The 14,815-nt window shown below is 44.6% G+C and overlaps 1 pseudogene; it reads right to left on the reverse strand.

Moving 5' to 3' along the window:
* The window catches only part of LOC136470511 (coatomer subunit delta-3-like), a 43,600-nt pseudogene continuing 28,785 nt past the window's right edge, over positions 1–14,815 (reverse strand).

Raw genomic sequence — 14,815 nt, forward strand, 5'->3', positions numbered from 1 at the left:
ATTCAACATTCCAAGGTGTGTAATTCTAACGTGACCATTTTTTTTTGAAAGAAATTCTAAAGTGACCAGTTGTCCCTCCAATTTTCTCATTATGCTCCTACTCATACTTCAGTATGCTCATAGTTCAGAAGATGGAGGATAATGGTAAGGTCCTTTGGGAAAAAACAAAAGAACCAACCTTCAAATCACTGAAGGTACTTGACGCAGAAAATCCAACGGCGATGGGAAAAAATGTTGATGGATCAGCTGCAGGAACAGCAAATTCCATAGAACCACTGGAAATGAAAGGAAAGCAACAATTAGCAACTGTCTGTGTGCATGTGTTGAGGGGCTCCAAGTGTTCTGAGATGGTCCCTGAGTGCAGGCAAAGGTATAGAAATGGCAATGTTGTGCAAATCAAACATCTCAGAAGCTTCGTACTCAATGTTCACGTGTGTTTCATTTCCAGAGACTGAAGGCCAGCAATTAACTGCAAGTGGCAAAAACAGGTTACAATTCTAAATTTGCAAGTACATACAGAAGACAGTTGAAATATACCTGACAATGGCAGAGATGGCTCATCCAACTCCTGGATTCTCCATTTCACAAGAGGGGTTTCATTTTCACCACTGGGGAAAGGTCTGTTTGGATCTTTTGCAGCAACAATTTGCTGACTATTGAACAACTCTTTGTTAATATAAGGGTGTGTCTTGAAGCTAAGTCCAGGTAGATCTTGGTTCTCGATCTGTAAACCATACGAATATAGGATATTTATTATCCTCTAATTAAAACTACTTTAGTCAGAAAAATATTGTTAAGCAAAAATGCAGCCCTGGAATCAGGTGATAATGATCATACATATCAGGTTATGATAGAAGGGTTTACCCAATAAGGTTTAAATAAATTTGAGAAAATCTCAAGGCATATAACAGAAACAGTGTTGTGTGTGTGTGTGTGGCAAACAATTCACAAGAGACTGGTAGTAGGCCGTTAATTGCTATGACAAATCTTCCAGGGGCAAATTGAATGATAGATCGCACTATTGCAGTATGACCAAATGTAAAAGGTCCCGAAGAAAATATAGAAAATAACCTGCAACTGGATAAAACCGTTGGTGTCATTCAGAACTTGGAGAGCAAGGGTTCCTTGAATATCAAAATTATGAATTCCACCATCCCTTTTAACAGTGGCATTGATCTTTTCTTCAATTGCCACTGTGATAGGATCAGTTGGTGGGGCAGATGGCAGCCTTGACTGAATTCCACTTTGTTGAGTGTCCTTAGAAATGAGTTCTCCTTCAGCTTTCAAAGATTCAAGGAACTGATTTGTCTTCTGTGCCTTGCCCAATTTCATACCACCAGCCACTTTACTAGTAGCAGTAGGAGCAGAAGAATGAGCTGTACAAGTAAAATAAAAATGACAAATAATCAACATAATAATAGCCGCTCTAAATAGAGGCGTCCACTATTGAACGGTAATAGTAAATGCAACGTGTTGGTTCCTTTCAAAATTCACTTGAAAGCTGAGACCAAATGGACCTGAAAGTTGTATGACCAATTTGAGATTTCAGACCAAAAGTTCTGAAAGATAAAAAATTTACTGTCCACTATATTCAGCTCTTAACACAAATCAGTACTATGTAACCATCAACATCAGTAATAAAATAATCAACGGCGTCAGAATTTCCACATATTCAGTACGCATTAGTTTGTGTACCAACCTTTGGCCTTTTGAGCAAACAACTCCCCAAATATAGGATCACCCCCTAGACCACTCCCTCTGGTGTTCATGTCATTAACAACGTTTGTAGTCCTCTGGGGGCCAAATGCGTTTTCAGTCTTGCCTCTACCAATCTGCATAAATTACAACAAATTGCCAAATGTTGGTCATAATTTTCTGCAATACTAGTGCAATTGCAAGTTAGTCAAAGAGCACTGTTAATCACAAAAAGCTTTGCAGGGGTACTCCATGTTTACTCTTTCCAGAAGATATTAAATTTCCAAGAGAAAAATGACAGTACTGCATGCTGCAAACAAAACACCATGATCGAAATAGGAAAAACACTTTGTCTAACCAGAATTTCAAAGGCAATCAAAGACCCATGTGCCACAAAATATAAATGAAGAATTCAAAAGAAGAAAAATGCCCAATAGTTTGCCATTTTTTTTGGTAAGAAAGTAACCCAGCTCTACCCACAACATGGCACACCAAATTATAGCAAACATCCAAACAGAGACAAGGAGGCATGACTTTGAACTGGTGCCACAACTAACACTCTACACCAAAATATTTAAATCAAGATTCCAGGAATTTATGGGTGGGTTATATTTCCAATCTAGAACTTTCAAATATAATAACTTGGTTCAATTTCATCAAGTTCACCATTTTTTATCTTTTTGCAATATAGTTTGTGAGACGAAATAAGTCAATCAATGACTATTTCTCTCAAAATTTTATAAAAGATTAATAACGATGACCTGGAGAAGCCGCATCGCAAGCATGAAAGTGTTGAAAGTAATAATGACTATTGCCATGATTACAAGATTGTAATTACAAGATTAAGTTAGACAAACAGAAGAGGTAATATAATGATAAAAGAATGTGACAGTGACGAGAAACACTCCTATAGTCCTATCTTTCAATATTTTATCAGCAACTACATAACTGGAATGTAACTAATAAAAGACAGTGATTATTATATTAAAGATCCCATGTCGGGAACTAAATGCAGTATCAAACGAGGACAAACTCAAATAGTAAATCTTTTTGCATATTTTTAGAGTTGTCACGGCTATTGGCTATGTTTACAAAATTTCAACTTTAACAGTTGAAAGGTCCTAATATGGCTAGAGGGGGGGGGGGGGGGGTGAATAGCCTATTTAAAAATCTACAAATCAACTAGAGCAATTTGATTAGTATGACAAATAGCGTAATGCAAACTTGCTCTAGCTCTACAAGGGTTGCAAGCCACCTATCCAACAATTCTAGTTGTAATGATTACTTAGGCACACAAACTTGCTATGTAATTACTCACTAAGAGCTCTCAATCTTGCTACTCTAAAGAGCTCAACTAGATGAATGTAACTAATAAAGCAAGCTCTCAATTCTAATTACACTAAAGAGCTTGTATCAACTAGTTTGCAAGAATGTAAATAAGTGAGTAGGGTGATTATACCGATGTGTAGGGGATGAACCAATCACAAGATGAATATATAGCCAATCACCGGGAGAATGCCAAGAACAAGAGACAAACGATTTTCTCCCGAGGTTCACGTGCTTGCCAACACGCTACGTCCCCGTTGTGTCGACCAACACTTGGTGGTTCGGTGGCTAAGAGGTGTTTCACAAACCTCGTCCACACGATTGGACACCGCAAGAACCGACCCACAAGTGAGGTAACTCAATGACACGAGCAATTTACTAGAGTTACCTTTCGGCGCTCCGCCGGGGAAGGTACAACTCCCCTCACAATCACTGGAGACGGCCACGAACAATCACCAACTCGTGCCGATCCTCCACCGCTGCACCAAGCCGTCTAGGTGGTGGCAACCACCAAGAGTAACAAGCAAAATCCACAGCGCAACACGAATACCAAGTGCCACTAGATGCAATCACTCAAGCAATGCACTTGGATTCTCTCCCAATCTCACAAAGATGATAAATCAATGATGGAGATGAGTGGGAGAACTTTGGCTAAGCTCACAAGGTTGCTATGTCAATGAAAATGTGCAAGAGAGGTGAGCTTGAGCCGGCCATGGGGCTTAAATAGAAGTCCCCACGAAATAGAGCCGTTGTACCCCTTCACTGGACACACTGCGGGCTGACCGGACGCTCCGGTCAGACTTGACCGGACGTTGGCCCTCAGCGTCTGGTCGCCCGATGGACGCCACGCGTCACTAGCTTCAAACGCTGTTCGTCAGATTTCAACGGCTACGAAGCTGACCGGACGCTCCGGCAAAACTGACTGGACGCTGAAGCCCCAGCGTCCGGTCATTTCCACTAAGCTCCCTGAGGCGTATTTTTTCGACCGGACGCGTCCGGTCCACCTTGACCGGACACAGACCAGCGTCTGGTGCAATACCCTAGGTACTGTGCAGACCCGTCAGTTTGACCGGATGCAGCCTATCAGCGTCCGGTCGCTGAGTGACCCAGCGTCCGGTCAATAGACCGACACGCGCACCCTCTGCTGCCACTGACCGGACGCACCGGTCCAGCTGAGGCCAGCGTCCGGTCACTTGCAGTGACCTCCAATTTTTCTGTCTAGGGCGCCGGTGGCACCGTCGGACTGTCTGCACTCTACGGGCGGACACTCCGCCGGTGGAGTTTCTTACCCTTGCACCTAAACTTCATCACCCTTGATCAAATGTGCCAACCACCAAGTGTATCACCTTGTGCACATGTGTTAGCGTATTTTCACAAACATTTTCAAGGATGTTAGCACTCCACTAGATCCTAAATGCATATGCAATGAATTAGAGCATCTAGTGGCACTTTGATAACCGCATTTCGATATGAGTTTCACTCCTCTTGATAGTATGGCTATCTATCCTAAATATGATCACACTCACTAAGTGTCTTGATCACTAAAACAAAATGGCTCCTACATTTTATACCTTTGCCTTGAGCCTTTTGTTTTTCTCTTTCTTCTTTTCCAAGTTTAAGCATTTGACCATCAGCATGCCATCACCATTGTCATGATCTTCGCCATTGCTTCATCACTTGGAGTAGTGCTACCTATCTCATAATCATCTTGATAAACTAGGTTAGCACTTAGGGTTTCATCAATTAACCAAAACCAAACTAGAGCTTTCAATCTCCCCCTTTTTGGTAATTGATGACAACCCTTATACAAAGATATGAATTAAAGTTCATTTGAATCCATGTTTCTTGCCCAAGCATATTTACCATGTGTAAAGGATATGGGCAAGTTTCATGAACTCCTTATGATAGCAATTGCTCCCCCTGCATATGTGCTAAGAGTTTGGATTGAAGCTTTGCACATATGATTAGATAGGAAATATAGGAGTCAATTTCTACCAAATGATGCTAAGGTATAAGAGATGGACCTTTGAAGCGTGATACCAATTGGAGTGCACCAATATACCATCCTTAGCACCATTAGTAACTAGATATATACAAGAACTAGAATACCCCGTGAGATCAACATTACATGCAAGGGTCTAGTTTCCATAGAATGAACATAAGTCTAGTTACTTAGCCTATGCATGCTAGTTTTTCATTTCAACATTCAAACCTACAACTAGCATACACCACACAAGCATAGATATTTGAAATTAAAACTTATGCCATGCAAGCAAACATATGTAATGCTCATTAAAATGCACCATACAAGTTTATGAGCTTGCTCCCTCTATTGATCCCCTTCTTTTGTCATATATTATCTTTGTACACTATTTCTCCCCCTTTGTCATCAATGACCACAAAGGCTTAAAGTATAGATAGGGTAGGATTAATAATGTCAATAATTTGCACAAAAAGTGGCCTCAAATTATAGATATGTTGGGGTGAGACCATGTGAAATGAGTATCATTTTCCCAATTTGATTCAATCTAGATTACTTGCAAAAGATATTTAACTCGGTTTGATCCAAGGACAAGCTTCTTCACACCTCCAAATAAGGGTTATCTTGTACCATGTTGAGTTAAACACTTATAGCTCATTTTCTAAATCAAATACTAGGTTTACAAGCCCACAAACATGTCATATGCTACCACTAGATCATTTTAAACATACAAGCAATAGTGGTACCATATAAGCATCAAATTCATTTGATTTTCATGAATGAGCCTATTCAAGTGTAAAATATGTCTAGATGCACTAATCATGTCCTTAGCAAGGATGTATGCCATGCCAATCAACTTTTACCTTGGATTGCTCGAAGGAGAGGCATGTCATATAAGTTGAAGGGGTGCATCAACATATATTGGAGAAGTCAAGTATGTTCAATTCATTCCTTAGCTTGCAAAACCTCTTCTCATCAAGTGGCTTGGTGAATATGTCGGCAAGTTGATCTTCGGTGCCCACACTCTCTATGCAAATGTCCCCCTTTTGTTGGTGATCTCTTATAAAGTGATGACGGACATCTATATGCTTTGTTCTTGAGTGTTGAACCGGGTTGTTGGTGAGCTTTATGGCACTTTCATTGTCACATAGCAATGGCACTTGCTTGAACTTGATTGCAAAGTCACTCAAGGTAGCCTTCATCCAAAGTAATTGAGCACAACAACTACCGGCCGAAATGTACTCCGCTTCGGTGGTTGAAAGTGCTACACTATTTTGCTTCTTTGATGACCAAGATACAAGTGATCTTCCCAATAGTTAACATGTGCCCGATGTGCTCTTTCTCTCAACTTTACATCCTGCATAATCGGAATCCGAATATCCAATCAACTCAAATCTTGCTCCTTTGGGATACCATAATCCAACATGTTGTGTATGCTTCAAGTACCTCAATATTCTCTTAGTTGCCTTCAAATGACTTTCTCTTGGTGAGGCTTGAAATCTAGCACATATGCATACACTAAACATTACGTCCGGCCTTGATGCGGTCACATAGAGTAGGCTTCCAATCATAGACCGATACATCTTTTGATCCACCATGTTGCCACTAGCATCACTATCTAAGCTTCCACTTGTCCCTATTGGTGTACTAATAGCTTTACTCTCATCCATTTCAAACTTCTTGAGCATGTCCTTGATATACTTGCCTTGACTCACAAATATGCCATTCTTCATTTGCTTGATTTGAAGACCAAGGAAGTAACTAAGTTCTCCAATCATAGACATCTCAAACTCACTTGCCATCATCTTGCCAAACTCCTCACAAAATTCTTGATTTGTTGACCCAAAGATGATATCATCAACATAGATTTGCATTACAAATAAGTCATTTCCAAGCTTCTTGGTGAAGAGAGTGGTGTCAACCTTTCCCATCTTGAATCCCTTAGAGAGTAGAAAGTCCCTCAATCTCTCATACCATGCTCTAGGTGCTTGTTTCAATCCATACAAAGTCTTTCTCAACTTGAACACATGGTTGGGTTTCTTTTCATCTTCAAAACTGGGAGGTTGCTCAACATACACAAGCTCATTGATGTACCCATTGAGAAATGCACTTTTCACATCCATTTGGTATAACTTGATGTTGTGGGCACAAGCATAAGCTAGCAAGATCATAATTGCTTCCAATCTTGCAACCGGGGCATATGTTTCTCCAAAGTCAAGACCTTTAACTTGAGTGTAACCTTGAGCCACTAATCTTGCTTTGTTCCTTATCACTATCCCATCTTGATCTTGCTTGTTCCGAAAGACCCACTTGGTTCCAATCACATTATGACCCTTAGGCCTCTCAACTAACTCCCATACTTGGTTTCTTGTGAAGTTGTTTAGCTCTTCATGCATAGCATTGACCCAATCAACATCATTTAAAGCTTCATCTATCTTCTTAGGCTCAATGGATGACACAAATGAGAAGTGCTCACAAAATGATGCCAATCTTGATCTAGTTTGTACTCCCCTTGAAATATCACCAATGATAGTATCTAATGGATGATCTCTTACAACATTGGTTGGTTGAAGCACTTACACTTGATTGCTAGCATTTGATTGATCACTTGGTTGAGATGATGAACTAGCCATTTGTTGATCTTGCACATTGCCATCACTAGTGCTTGGTTGGATTTGATCATGAGAACCACTAGCTTGCACATTTGAGTTAGAGAGCACTTGATTCTTGTCATCTTCAATATCAATCACCTCTCTAGGCCTTAACTCACCAATGTCCATATTCTTCATTGCATTGACCAATTGAGTGCCTCTTACATCATCTAGATTCTCATCTTCCTCTTGGGAACCATTTGTTTCATCAAACTCCACATCATGAACCTCCTCAAGAATACCACTAGCCAAATTCCAAACTCTATAAGCCTTGCTAGTAGTGGAGTAGCCAAGCAAGAAACCTTCATCACATTTATTTTCAAACTTGCTTAATCTAGTGCCTTTCTTCAATATATAGCATTTACCACCAAAAACCCGGAAGTATGCTATGTTGGGCTTTCTTCCATTCAATAGCTAATAAGGTGTCTTTTCCATCATGGGGTGACAATAGAGTCGGTTGCTATAGTAGCAAGCTGTGTTGATTGCTTCGGCCCAAAATGAATGACTCACATTGTACTCACTCAACATTGATCTTGCCATGTCAATCAAAGTTCTATTCTTCCTTTCAACTAAGCTATTTGATTGAGGAGTGTACTTGGCCAAGAATTGATGTCTAATTCCAAATTCATCACACAACTCATCAATTCTAGTGTTCTTGAATTCACTACCATTGTCACTTCTAACTTTCTTGATGGTTGTTTCAAACTCATTATGAATGCCCTTGACAAATGATTTGAATATTGCAAACACATCACTCTTGTCATAAAGAAAGAACACCCATGTGTATCTAGTAAAATCATCCACAATCACAAATCCATATTTGTTTCCACCAATGCTAGTGTATGTGGTTGGTCCAAACAAGTCCATATACATCAACTCAAATGCCTTAGATGTGCTCATCATGCTCTTCTTAGGATGTGTGTTACCAACTTGTTTTCCGGCTTGACATGCACTACATAGCTTATCCTTCTCAAATGTGACATCTTTCAAGCCTCTAACTAAGTCATGCTTAATCAACTTATTCAATTGTTTCATTCCAACATGACCAAGCCTTCTATGCCATAACCAACCCATGCTTGACTTAGTGATCAAACATGTTGATAATTGAGCTTCTCTAGCATTGAAATCAACTAAGTATAGATTCTCATATCTAAATCCTTTGAATATCAAGTTAGAGCCTGTGGGGGTGTTAACCCCTATACCCTTATGGCTAGGCTTGGGCTGGCCTGGATCAGGGGGTCTGGTCCACTAAAAGACGATGCATGGCCCAGCCAACCTATTTGGAGTCTCGCGCAAGGAGTCAAGACAGATTTGGAGATCAAGCAAGATCCTGGTTGGTTAGAATATGAATCCTTATCCGACCACCTATGGCAACTGTAACTGGCTAGGATTAGTTTCCAGATCTGTAACCCTGTCCCCGAACTATATAAGGCGGGCAGGGGACCCCTCTAAAAAACATCTCTCATTGACATACAGTAATACAATCAGACGCAGGACGTAGGTATTACGCCTTCGCGGCGGCCGAACCTAGATAAAACCTCGTGTCTATCTTACGTCACCATCTTGTTTGTGGCTTGCGCATCTGTCTGCCGGCAATCTACTACCTTGGGTATACCCCTAGGTAGACTGCCGACCATATTTCGTCGACAGTGGCGCGCCAGGTAGGGGGTGTGCATACTGCTTTCCAAGCAAACAAGATGGCCATCATCTCCGGCTCCGTGGCTACGCCGAACGGCCTCACGTTCACCGTCGACCAGATCACCTGGACCACTGGCTCCAACGACTTCATCGCCATGATCATGGAGGAGGTGTGGACTCAATCCACGTCGACCACTACTTCACCTGCATCGACTATGGCTCTGACCACGGGGGATCTAGCTCCGACCATAGTGGACCTGGCTCCGACCACGGTGGATTTGGCTCCAACCACGTCCGTATCACCTTCAGCCACGTCGACAACCCATCGTCCGCTTCCCCGCTACAAAGGGAAGCAGATCAACAACACCGACCTGCTCGACTCCATCGATCGGGTCGGCACCAAACTCACTGAAACCCTAGCTCTGGTAAGTTCAATTCAAAGTCAACCTAATGAGCAGGTAACCACTCCCCACAACAGATCTACCCGACCAGCTTAGGCCAGTCGTCCTGCACGACTTGGTACAGATCTCGTGGTCATATCTACTCCTGAAGGGCGCTCCGCTCATCGCCGGCCAGCCTCCGCAATGGGTCTCCGGCTCTCCGAGTACGAAGCCTCAACAGAGAACTACCAGGCCTAGCCCTACGGCTTGCGAAACGCTGCCTCCAACTACGCTTACAATATACAACACTGCTCAGATCTGTGTTTTATGCTTCAACCTCGGCCAAAGCTATGCAACTTCGTCAACATGGTTCGGATTGAGGATTGTCAAGAAGGATCGGTCCACATAGTTCAAGAAGGTGGCTCAAGCTCTTCGTCCGTCACCGCATCTAATGCCTCTGTTCGCACCGAGCTCCAGAATCACGACGATGAAGGCGTCGAATATGATCTAGATATCCCAGACCACGCCCCGGGATACCTGCGATTCCCGTCCTTCCCACCAAGGCAGAGAGACTTGATCAATGTTGTCAGTAATGATGAACCACCGGCAGTCGGTGAGACAGAACAAGAAAGGCTGGCATGCGAAGCACGCAATATTGATCGGTTTAATCGCCGACAAATCAAAGCCGAGGCGGAAGAGGAGGCTCGACGCATAAGGGTCCAGCCATGCGATCTTAACAATGCCTTTGACAGGGTGGGGGACAAGCAGGTCTTCAAGACTCCAAGCGCCAATGTAGCCGTTGCTATGGCGACAATGGAACGACTACCCAACACCCCGGAAACTCAGACAGTTCGTGATGATATACAAGCTTACCTAACGGCTGCCATGGCCCAGACTGCAGAAATTGTAAATCAAGCCCGGGCTCCATCCGTATCAGTCAAATCAAGCCACAATCGCTAGTACTCAAGTCGCTCACAGCCACCCAACCAATGTGGCTCGCGCAACAACGATCCATCAGACAACCATCAAGGCGGAAACGGTGGCCATGATGGTGGTCGGGATGACAACCGTCGCCGGGATGACAACCGTCACGACTTTTGGGATGACAACCACCGAGACAACCGCGATAATCGCCGTGATAACCACGGTCATAGGGATAATCGGGGGGAGGGGCAACCGAGATCGCTGTGATGGCAATAACGATCTCCGCCATTACCTCAGAGAACACGATCTGCGCGATCGCATCGACCAAAGAGCTAATGATCGTGCATCCCATGAAAGCTATCGCCGTATCAAATATGATACTGCCCACGGCCCTTTGGGTTTGAAGCAGTTTACTCTGCATCTTCGCCAAGTCATATGGCCCAAGAACTTCAAGCTTGAAAAACTTTAGAAGTACGATGGCAAGGAGAACCCCGAATTATGGGTCATGCTCTACAAAACCACGTGCAGATCAGCCATGGCTGACGAGCACGTCATGTCTAACTACTTCCCAGTCGCTGTTGGTCATGCAGGTCACCAATGGCTGGTCAGCTTGCTAGTGAACTACTTCGATTCCTGGCAAGAACTCAAGCAAGCTTTCATCGACAACTTCATTGCCACTTGCGAGCAACCCGGCAACAAATATGATCTGTAGGGGATTCGAGACCGGAAAGATGAGCCACTACGCGAGTACGTCCGACGTTTCTCGGAGATACGCATCGAGGTCCCGTCAATCTCCGACAACGAGGCAATCGAGGCTTTCATCACTGGTCTCCGCTTCCACGATGCCCTATGGGACAAGCTCCTCCGCAAGAGACTCGAATCAGTCACAGCGCTCCTGGCCACTGCCAAGAAATATGCGGATGCCGACGACGCTAAAAAGATAATCATCCTAGAAGCAGTAAGGGTTCCACGCTCCAACCACCCCCCACACCACGACGACTACTGCGACAACTGTGGTCAGAACGACAATTTTGATCGCCGCAACCAGCGCAACGACCCCTATGACCACCGCGACCAGCGTAATCAGCGGCGCAATCGCCGTGACGATTACAGGGGCAAGCGTGCTCGGGAAGACGACGGTGTGGTCAACACCATTAAGAAAGGTGGCGGACGTCGCAACTATGAAGAAGACTATGCCAAAGCATTGAAAGGACCCTGCCAGCTCCACCCCAAGTCAAACCATACCATGGAGAATTGCCACGTTCTCAAGTCTATCTACACGCGTTAACAAGCTACGGATACGTCCGACAAGCCTAACGACACAGGGGAACAGCGCAACAAGGACAACGATGATGAAGACGCAGATCCCCGTCATAAGTACGTCAAGCCAACCGATCACGTCCACACCATCATTGGAGGCAAAGTGTCCATCGAGACCAAACGAGAATGCAAACTGCTCGCCCGTGCTTGCTTGAATGTGGCCAACATCGACAACCTCATCGCCGATCCGCGGCTCCCTCCTTGGTCTCATCGTGAGATCTCCTTCAGCAGAAAGGACCAATGGGCCGCAATACCTGAGCCAGGACATTTTCCTCTGGTCCTTGATCCTTGTATAAATAGGGTCCAGTTCGAAAGAGTGCTGATTGACGGCGGCAGCTCCATTGATATACTGTTCAAGAATAGTTTGCCAGCTCTGAAGATAACCCCGGCTGATCTCAAGCCATACGAGGCATAGTTCTGGGGTGTTCTCCCCGGACAGAGCTCTACTCCTCTTGGGCAGATCACGCTACCTGTGCAATTCGGTACCCCAGACCACTTCCGCACCGACTACATCAACTTTGTGGTCACCGACTTCAAAGGCACCTACCATGCTATTCTTGGTCGACCAGCGCTCACCAAGTTCATGGCCATACCTCACTATAGGTATTTGGTGCTCAAGATGCCTACTGAGAAGGGGGTTCTAACTCTCAAGGGCAACGTGTACACAGCTTACACCTACGAGGATGACAGCTTCAAAATAGCAGAGGCTCACGACCTCTCTATTCGCATGGCCGAGACCACGCTCGACGCTAAGAAGACCCTAGCCGACCACTTGGAGATCCCAGACCTCGAGCCCCCCCACAAGAACGTCAAGTCCAAAGAGCACAAAATGATCCAGCTGGTCGATGGTGATCCCAGCAAAACAGCCCTTATCGGGGCCAACCTGGATCCTAAATAGGAAGACGCGCTCGTCAGGTTCTTGAGGAGCAACATGAGCGTGTTCGTGTGGAAACCTACTGACATGCCCGATGTACCTCAGAACTTGATCGAGCACTCCTTAAATGTCGATGGCAAGGCCAAACCTATCAAGCAAAAGCTACGACGGTTCGCTTGCGACAAAAAGGAGGCGATTAGGGTAGAAGTTACACAGCTCTTGGCAGCTAGATTTATTAAAGAAGTATATCATCCGGAGTGGTTAGCCAACCCGGTTCTTGTACGCAAAAAGAATAATGAATGGAGAATGTGCGTTGATTACACTGATCTCAACAAACAGTGCCCTAAAGACCCCTTCGGCTTACCTCGCATAGACGAGGTCGTAGATTCAATGACTGGTTGTGAGCTGCTTTCCTTTCTCGATTGCTACTCTGGTTATCACCAGATCGCTCTCAAAAAGGACGACCAGATCAAGACATCTTTTATCACACCTTTCGGCGCCTACTGCTACACGACCATGTCGTTCGGGCTCAAGAACGCCGGGGCTACCTACCAACGCGCTATACAGGCCTGCCTCAAAGACGAGATAAAAGACGACCTCATCGAGGCTTATGTTGATGATGTAGTTGTCAAAACCAAGGAAGCACATACCCTTGTTGACAACCTGGAACGCACCTTTGCAGCCCTCAACGCATTCCAATGGAAATTAAACCCAAAGAAGTGCCTCTTTGGTGTTCCTTTTGGCATACTACTCGGCAACGTCGTCAGTCACAATGGCATACACCCTAACCCAAAGAAAGTCAAAGCTGTCTTGGACATGAAGCCCGCCCAAAAAGGTGAAGGATGTTCAGAAGCTTATCGGATGCATGACCGCTCTCAGCCGTTTCATATCAAGATTAGGCAAAAAAGGATTGCCATTCTTTAAACTGCTCAAAGCATCCGAGAAGTTTGAGTGGTCGGAGGAAGCAGACGCTGCCTTCACACAGCTGAAACAATACCTTATGTCACCTCCGGTCCTCACTGCTCCCAGAGAAGACGAAACGCTCCTGCTTTACATTGCGGCGACTAATCGAGTGGTCTCCACTGCCATGGTGGTTGAGCACGATGAGCCTGGCCACATCTACAAGGTACAGCAACCAATCTATTTCATCAGTGAGGTACTCAATGAATCCAAGACCAGGTACCCACAGATTCAGAAATTGATCTACGCCATACTGATAACATCCCGAAAGTTGAAACATTACTTTGATGGATATCGTGTGGTGGTCATGACTGAGTACCCTCTACGAGACATCATTAGCAACAAGGGTGGGAACAGGCGCATCGTCAAATGGGCAATGGAGCTATGCCCTTTCTCGTTGGAATTTGCAAGCCGAAATACAATCAAGTCTCAGGCACTTGTCGATTTCATCGTCGAGTGGACAGACTTAAGCACACCTGCCTCTCAGGGGCCTGATGAGTATTGGAAGATGTACTTCGACGGCTCTCTCAACATCGACGGCGCAGGAGCAGGAGTCCTTTTCGTGTCACCATCCAAGGAGCAGCTCCGGTACGTCCTCAGGATTCATTTCCCAGCATCTAATAACGCCGCCGAGTACGAAGCATGCCTACATGGTTTGTGCATTGCTATCGAGCTCGGTGTCAAATGTCTCTATGTCTATGGAGACTCGGCTCTGGTCATCAACCAGCTCAACAAGGACTGGGACACGACCAGCGAAAAGATGGATGCATACTGCAAATCGATCAGAAAGCTGGAAGGCAAGTTCTACGGCATCGAGTACACACATGTGGTCCAGGACAAAAATCAAGCAGCAGATGCGCTGTCAAAGTTAGGATCATCCCGAGCTAAAGTCCCACATGGCATATTTGTTCAAGACTTGCTCGCGCCTTCCATCGAAGAGGAAGATCCCGTAGTCAACAAGCCTCCAGACCAACTTTTGGTGGCTACGGTTCCGGCGTCAAACACCATCGAACCACCTCCGATCACTAACAAGCCTGATTGGAGAGTACCTTTCATCAAGTACCTG

The sequence above is a fragment of the Miscanthus floridulus genome, chromosome 8 (assembly GCF_019320115.1).
Source record: "Miscanthus floridulus cultivar M001 chromosome 8, ASM1932011v1, whole genome shotgun sequence".
Lineage (NCBI taxonomy): Eukaryota > Viridiplantae > Streptophyta > Magnoliopsida > Poales > Poaceae > Miscanthus > Miscanthus floridulus.